Source organism: Phalacrocorax aristotelis, unplaced genomic scaffold (assembly GCF_949628215.1).
Source record: "Phalacrocorax aristotelis unplaced genomic scaffold, bGulAri2.1 scaffold_148, whole genome shotgun sequence".
Lineage (NCBI taxonomy): Eukaryota > Metazoa > Chordata > Aves > Suliformes > Phalacrocoracidae > Phalacrocorax > Phalacrocorax aristotelis.
Genome location: NW_027441207.1, coordinates 80,880 through 89,442, shown reverse-complemented (window position 1 = coordinate 89,442; position 8,563 = coordinate 80,880). Strand labels below are relative to the sequence as shown.

The 8,563-nt window shown below is 47.1% G+C and overlaps 1 long non-coding RNA gene across 1 annotated transcript; it reads right to left on the bottom strand.

The window, feature by feature from the left end:
- Positions 1-6,358: 6,358 nt before the first annotated feature.
- LOC142051080 (uncharacterized) lies at positions 6,359-8,100 on the bottom strand. Its single transcript, XR_012658297.1, has 3 exons — positions 8,038-8,100; positions 6,655-6,842; positions 6,359-6,483 (listed from the first exon to the last, which is right to left on the bottom strand). It is a non-coding gene; the product is annotated as an uncharacterized LOC142051080 (long non-coding RNA).
- Positions 8,101-8,563: the final 463 nt, after the last annotated feature.

The window sequence follows — 8,563 nt, the reverse complement described above, 5'->3', positions numbered from 1 at the left end:
TGGCTGCTAAAAATGAGGCCTTGAGCCTTAGAAGAGAAGGGGATTGGACCCCTGGAAGTGAGGGTTTGGCTGCTAAAAAGGAGGCCTTGAGCCTTAAAACAGGGGGGCTTGGACCTCTGGAAGTAAGGGTTTGGCTGCTAAAAACGAGGCCTTGAGCCTTAAAAGAGAAGGGGCATGGACACCTGGAAGTGAGGGACTAGCTGCTAAAAATGAGGCATTGAGACTTAAAAGAGAAGGGGCTTGGACCCCTGGAAGTAAGGGTTTGGCTGCTAGAAAGGAGGCCTTGAGCCTTAAAATAGAACAGGCTTGGACCCCTGGAAGTGAGGGTTTGGCTGCTAAAAATGACGCCTTGAGCCTTTAAAGAGAAGGGGCTTGGACCCCTCGAAGTGAGGGTTTCGCTGCTAAAAATGACGCCTTGAGCCTTTAAAGAGGAGGGACTTAAACCTGTGGAATGAGGGTTTGGCTACTAAAAATGAGGCCTTGAGCCTTAAAAGAGAAGGGGCATGGACCCCTGCAAGTGAGGGTTTGGCTGCTAAAAATGAGGCCTTGACCCTTAAAAGAGAAAGTGCTTGGACCCCTGGAAGTGAGGGTTGGGCAGCTGAAAATGAGGCATTGAGCCTTAAAAGCTGAGGGGCTTGGACCCCTGGAAGTGAGGGTTTGGCTGCTAAAAATGAGGCCTTGAACCTTTAAAGAGATGGGGCTAGGACCCCTGGAAGTGAGGTTTTGGCTGCTAAAAATGATGCCTTGAGCCTTAAAAGAGATGGGGCTTGGACCCTGGAAGTGAGGGTTTGGCTGCTAAAAATGAGGCATTGAGCCTTAAAAGAGAAGGGGCTTGGACTCCTGGAAGTAAGGGTTTGGCTGCTAAAAATGATGCCTTGAGCCTTAAAAGAGAGCAGGCTTGGGCCCTGGAAGTGAGGGTTTGCCTGCTAAAAATGAGGCCTTGAGCCTTAAAAGAGAAGGGGCTTGGACGCCAGGAAGTGAGGGTTTGGCTGCTAAAAATGATGACTTCAGCCTTGAAAGAGAAGGGGCTTGGACTCCTGGAAGTGAGGGTTTGGCTGCTAAAAATGAGGCCTTGAGCCTTAAAAGCTGAGGGGCTTGGACCCCTGGAAGTGAGGGTTTGGCTGCTAAAAATAAGGCATTGAGCCTGAAAAGAGGATAGGCTTGGACCCCTGGAAGTGAGGGTTTGGCTGCTAGAAAGGAGGCCTTGAGCCTTTAAAGAGGTGGGGCTAGGACCCCTGGAAGTGAGGGTTTGGCTGCTAAAAATTATGCCTTGAGCCTTAAAAGAGAAGGGACTTGGACCCTGGAAGTGAGGGTTTTGCTGCTAAAAATGAGGCCTTGAGCCTTAAAAGTGAAGGGGCTTGGACCCTGGAAGTGAGGGTTTGGCTGATAACAATGAGGCCTTGAACCTCGAAAAAGGGTAGGTTGGACCCCTGGAAGTGAGGGTTTGGCTGCTAAAAATGAGGACTTGAGCCTTGAAAGAGAACGTGCTTGGACCCTTCGAAGTGGCCGTTTGTCTGCTATAAATGAGGCCTTGACCCTTAAACAAGTCCTTCAGACTAAAACGTACGTTTTGGAAGGAAAAAATAATGGTTAGGGCATTCTTAGTGTAGATTCGATGCTAAAAGGGAGGGTTTTATGTCCCAAGCCCATCTTTCAACACTCAAAGCCTCATTTTTCAGTCCGAAACCCTCACTTTCAAGGTCGAAACCCCTCTTTTAAGGCACAAAGCCTCATTCAGATGTCCCAAACCCTCAGTTTTAGGCTCCAAACCTATCTTTTCCACACAAAGCCTCATTTTTATATCCCAAACCTTCACTTTCAGGGTCCAAATGCCTCTTTTAATGCTTAGTGCTACAATTTTAGGTCCAAAATGCTCACTTTTGGCATTCAAATCTGGTCATTTACTGCTCGAACCATCAGGTTTTTGCTCCAAATTGTGAGTTCGAGTTCAATCCCATCTTTTAAGGCTCAAAGCCTCATTTAGAAGTCCCAAACCTTCACTCTTAGGTTCCAAACCCCTCCTTTTCATGGACTAAATCTGATTTTTAAATTACAAACCCTCCCTTTTATTGTTCAAACCCTTCTTTTAACGGTCAAAGCCTCATTTCCAGGTCCCAAACCCTCACTTCAAAGCACCCAAAACCTCACTTTTTATGGAGCAAAGTCTTATAGTTAGCACCATAAACCCAACTTTCAGGGTCCAAACCCCTGTTTTAAAGCTCAAACCTTCACTTTTAGGACCCAAAGCCCTCTTTTATCTGCCAAAGCCTCCATTTTGTTGTCCAAACCCACATGTTAATGCTCAAAGCCTTATAGTTAGGACTGCAAATCTCACTTTTAGGGGCCAAACCCCTCTTTTAAAGCTCAAAGCCTCAGTTTTAACACCCAAAGCCGCACTTCCAGCATCCAAATCCCTCTTTTAACGCTCAGTGCCTCCTCTTTATCTCCCAAACCCTCACTTTTAGCAGCGACTCTGGTCCTTTCATGCTCTAACCATCAGTTTTTCTTTCAAAACCGTGCATTTTAGAATCCAAACCCCTCGTTTAAGGCTAAAAGCCTTATCTATAGGCCCCAACCCTCACTTTCAGGGTCCAAACCCCACTTTTAAAGCTAAAAGCCTCCGTTTTAAATTCCAAACCTTCACTTCTAGGGTCTGTGGTGGTTTGGCCGGCAGCTCAGCCCCACACAGTCGCTCGCCCCCTCCCCCACCGGTAGATGGGGGAGGGAATCAGAAGGGTAACGCTCGTGGGTTGGGATAAGAACAGTTTCATAAATGAAATTAAAAGAAACAACAACAGAAATGCAATGGAAAGGAGAACAACGAGAGGCACAAAGCCCCGCGGGGTGGGGGAAAAAGGGGGGGGGGGGGGGGCGGGAGAGGGGGAACGAACCGCCGGAACAAACCCCACGCGCCGCAGCCACTCACCGCCCGCCGCCGCGCCACGCCCGAGCCGCACCTGGCTCCCCCCACCCCTTTAATATACTGGTCATGGTGTCACGTGGTATGGAATGAACATGCCACTGGCCAGTCGGGGTCAGCCACCCCCACCGCGGCCCCGCCCCTCCCAGCCCCCCTCCCAGCCCCCCCCCCCCCCCCCCCAGCAGAGCGCGGGAAGCCGGAAAGGCAGCCGCCCCCCACGGTGAGGAGAATTAACCCCTTCTCAGCCAAAACCAGCACAGTCGCCTCCCCTTATTCCACACGGCTTACGCCATGCCCAGGTCCCATACCTGGGCTGCTGCACGCCGAGTCAGGCATCGTTCCGTCACTGCTGCACTTTGCTTGTGTCGCAGTTTATCTTCCATGGCTTGGGAGGCTCGTACTCTGATATCATTGATACAACACAGAGGTGACACACAATATTATATAGCAGTTCGCATTGCCCCATTCAGTTCATTGCCTGTTTTCGCCCAAAATCAAATGCCCTTGAGGCACACATCGGACTTCTCCGTCCTCCCGCATCACCCACCAAGTGCACCCAGGTCCTCGAGCAAAAGCAATCCCACAAATGGCTTTGCCTTTGCTGGAGGCAGGAAGGACCCAGACTGTGTTGCCCGGCGTACTTTTTGCGTGCACTACAGGGACTCCATCCCCTTCCACAGTATGTAGGATTTCTGACTGGGCAGGGCCAGCTCGCCTGGCAGATCCCCTCGTGTTGACTAACCCCGTGGCTTTTGCCAAATGTGCATCCCAGGGCTTGAATGTCCCACCCCCCATTGCTCTCAGTGTAGTTTTTAACAGTCCATTGTACCATTCAATTTTCCCAGAGGCTGGTGCGTGACAGGGGGTGTGATACACCCACTCAATGCCGTGCTCTTTGGCCCAGGTGTCTATGAGGTTATTTCGGAAATGAGTCCCATTGCCTGACTCAGTTCTCTCTGGGGTGCCATGTCGCCACAGGACTTGTTTTTCCAGACCCAGGAGAGCGTTCCGGGCAGTGGCGTGGGGGACAGGAGATGTTTCCAGCCAGCCAGTCGTTGTTTCTACCATTGTAAGCACATGGCGCTTGCCTTGGTGGGTTTGTGGGAGTGTGATATAGTCAATTTGCCAGGCCTCCCCATATTTGTATTTCAGCCATCGTCCCCCACACCACAGAGGCTTTACCCGCTTCGCTTGCTTGATTGCAGCGCACGTGTCACATTCGTGGATAGCCTGTGCAATAACATCCATGGTCAAGTCCACCCCTCGATCATGAGCCCACCTGTATGTTGCATCTCTCCCTTGATGGCCTGAGGTGTCATGGGCCCACCGAGATAGAAATAGTTCACCCTTTTGCTGCCAGTCCAGATCCACCTCAGCCACTTCAATCTTGGCAGCCTGATCCACCTGCTGGTTGTTTCAATGCTCTTCAGTGGACCGACTCTTGGGGACGTGAGCATCACGTCACAAAAGGACAGTAGAGAAGGACAGTAACTGACCCTCATTGCCCTCAAGTCCAAATATACCAGAATTGAGGTTCATTTGGCCCTACCACCTGTAGGAAACTCATCTGACAGCTACTGGCCTCTTTTCTTTCTTGTTCTGCCTATTTTTAAGTAAAAGAGGCAGAAACAAAGCAGAAAGATGTCACCAGGTGGGAAGAGATCACTATTTGATCACACAATCAAGTCTAGCAAGATGTGTACACCAATAGCTTGATGCTAATCATTGCTTTAGTTTCAGCTCTCTTAAAGTCTCTAAACACATTTACCATAATATAAATATATGTATTTTGCATAACAAACATTATCATAACAGAAAAAACTCTCTCTCAACTGGGTTTCTGCTTGTTTCCTACCCATAACACTCTAACTTTGGCCAATACACGACTGCTGAAAGGTTCTCTTGGATCCACATTTCCTGCATTAGCTGGTTTTGTTACCGTTGAGAATGGCTTTGGTCTTGCGGCTGTAAAGCACGAGGGAAAAACGATCAGCCTTGTGCAATCAAAGCGATGGTTAGTTGTGCGTTATGTTCCCCCCCAAAATTACCTCCTCTTGGTCCGGATGAAGGCAGATGCTAAGGCTTGGCTCTCCCTGCAGCCAGCTGCCTCTGACCTCTAGGAAGGGTCTTGCCGTGTTGGCCTGATAGGGAATTTCTGGCAACTGCTCTCTGTCTCCAGCGAGGAGCACAGTCGTTCTGATGAACAAAAAGCGTAAAGCAAGAATTTTCACCCTGTATTTTTAGCCAAGCGGAAGGAAGACTAGAATAATAACAGAACCTACAACTTTAAGTTAAAACCATTCCCGCACTCTGCAGAACCTGATTCTGACACGCTTGTCAGCACCCACAAGTTTCACATGGCTGACAAAACAGCAGCCTTTCCCTTGTTTTTCCTGAAACGCCACTGCCCCAGGTGACTGAATCTCCAGGGCAACGGCGGGTTACGTTGGACAAAAGGAAGTGAGGATTAAAATGAGGAAGAGAAAGCTACCTACACACCCCTTCCCCTGGATGAAAGCTTTCAAATGCAGACCCTAAACCTTCCAAAACCACCTGGGTAAGTTTGCTTCCCTGGGAAACTATGGTTTCTGGAAAACAGCACATGGATCACAGAACCACAACAGAAGTTCCCATAACACAAAATTTGACCTGCCTATTTTGAGATACAGAAGTTAGGTAAGAATTTTGGTCCTAAAAGTGGTAAAATGAAAGCTGTGGAATTGCAGACCTCACGCTATAACTTGAGGAAATAATAAAAAGAACAACTCGTAATGCAAATTTTGCCTGTGGGTTGGCACCCAGAGTTGCATGCAAGATACAAGAGATGACATACAACACACTCTTCATTCCACAGTGACCCAAACAACTTCCAATAATCCGAACCCTACATAATGTATGTCTGTGGATAACTGAATGGTAAGAGTGGCTGACAGGAAAGATACTTATTTCATCCTCAGACACAAACAAACTGTTTGAAGTGGAGTCAACAACAGCCTGGAACACGGAATTTCCAACTGCACGGGGTAGCTTTGGAGTAGTGACACATTTTGTTCAACTTTTAGGTTCAGCTGTAATGTAAGGTGCAGAGGCTTATTGCAAGTATTTCAAAGAAGGGTGTGATAAAGAAAGCAGGATTCTTACTGAGCGCTGTTAAACCGGTTAGTAACCCCTGAGAGAAACTGGCTCACTTGGCAGGACTTTTACGCTTACCATGAGATGAACGTTCATCGCCTGGTTCAGCTGTGCTGCTGCCGTACAGTTGGTACGCTGCAGATGCTGGACTAAAAGAATTTCATGACTCTGTAAAAATTTCTCCAAACACTTCTATGAGAAATAACACATTTTAAAACATATATGATGATCCTGCCTCTTCTCTTGGCAAAGAAGGGATTCAGATTTTTTTCTTGCCCACACTTACTTGTTCGGCAACTGTGAAAGGCAGCTTCAGGAAGTCTCCCACTAGTCCCATCTCCTGACAGATGTCATACATATCTTTTAATAGCTCTTCCTCCTTTAACTGAGCGGTGTCTTCCTGCAGCAGACCCCAAGCCTCCGCCATGCACCTGTAGTTAATTTTTTGAGATGTAAAGGCGTATTAATAGTATAACTAAAAAGATGCCCCACAATTATTGTGCTCAAAGTTTAAAGGAAATTTAGGGGATTGTGATTTCTAGTGTTTGTTCTCCACCTTTCACAGGATTTCAATGCCAAAATGGTGGCATAGATTTCTTTACCTATTGGACAACAGCACAGTGAGGAAAAGCCGCTCTTCACAACTGCTTGAGAATGGTGGCTTCATCACCTGCATGTATCTGAGGGCTCGCCTATGCTCTCCTTGGCACATGAGGGACCGAAGAATTCTCACGTGTTGCCACGACACAGGTTTGATTGTAGCTGGGTGAAAGAGCAGGGCCAGGGAATTCTGCAGAAGGTGGAGATCAGGTTTACTAAGATCACAGAATCCCAGGTTGGAAGGGACCTCAGCGATCATCTAGTCCAACCTTTCTGGGAAGAGCCCAGTCTAGACAAGATGGCCCAGCACCCTGTCCAGACGACTCTTGACGGTGTCCAACGTGGCCGAGTCAACCACCTCCCTGGGGAGATTATTCCAACGGTGACTGTCCTCAGTGTGAAAAATTTCCCTCTGGTGGCCAATCGGAATCTCCCCAAGAGCAACCTGTGGCCATCCCCCTTGTCCTCTCCATGCAACTCCAAGTAAAAAGGGAGTCTCCATCTTCTTTGTAGCTACCCCCTAAGTCCTGGTACACGGGGACGAGATCCCCTCTGAGCCTCCTTTTCTCAAGGCTGAACAAACCCAGCTCTCCCAGCCCATCCTCGTATGGCAGCTTCCCAGTCCTCTGATCATCCTGGTGGCACCTCTCTGGACCCCTTCCAGCCTGGCCACATCCTGTTTGTATAGAGGGGATCAGACTGGACACACAAGCACACAACAAAACTGTTCAAAAGTTTCTTCAGTAAGGGTGAATGTCCTTGATACGGGACAGGTAAATATAAATTCTTTACTATTTGCAGGAAAAAAAAAAAAAAACAACAGTTACCCATACAGAAAAAAACCAGAGTCTTTTAAAAGGAGTGATTCACACTTGGCTAGGGTAACCAAATCCCCATAGGCAAACATCACTTCTTATAAATACAAGTTATTCTCCCAGACAGGTTGTATTAAAATTGTGACAGGCAAAGAGCAACCTTCAGCATCAGAAGGAACATGAATTAGATTGAAGAGTCGCTTTTGCAGTCTTCTGTCTCAAATCTTGCTGCTAGGATGGTCGCTTGACTATTTAAAGTACCCAAACCACTGCTTTTGAGAAAGTGCTCGACTGCTCTGCTGAGAACAACCTGAACAGATGGCTTTGGCAAGTCACATGTCAAGCATTAACGTTGACTTCTTCATTGTCTTAATCCATTTCCTGTCAACGCAATTAAAACCAAACTGAAGATCATCACGTATTGCTGAAGGTGCCGCTGAAGCAGGATTACAAAAGAAGCTTCCCATGTTTTATCACCTGTTATTAGCTAAGCACCAGGGTTTTAAAGTCATTTGCTAGATCATAGCCTTGTACTACAACGTATGCCTAACTAAACTGTCACATGCTTACTTCATAGTCCTTGTGGTCTAGAAGCCAAAATCCTTGAATAAGCTTAACACGGCCCGAAGGGATGGCAAAGGCAGCTGCGAAGGAGTTGACGGAAGCTTCTGTTTTGTTCGGAAAGGAATGTATGATGTCTAGCAGCAGGTAAATTGTCTGATAACAAGTATCTAATTAAGGCTAATAAATTTGCAAGACCAACAATTTATCACATGAAATAATATTATTACTATGATTAATATAATAGGAATAAATAATAAAAGGAAATAAGAATAGCATAGTGGTAGGACGCAGAAAATACTCGTGTATTAGTCCTGCCATTTTATGCTGTTGCAATCTGAAGCTAGTCAGGCCCTAACAACAAAATTGCATTCTGAGTAAATAACCAGAAAGACAGACTCTCTGATTTCTCTAAGGCATTCAGAAAGGTTGCCTTTTGATATTTAAACAGTTCCGTTGGAAACTCAGGCTCCCTCTTTAGTCACTGGAGCAAACAGCTGGACAGTCAAAACACGTGAACGGCCAATGCTTGGTT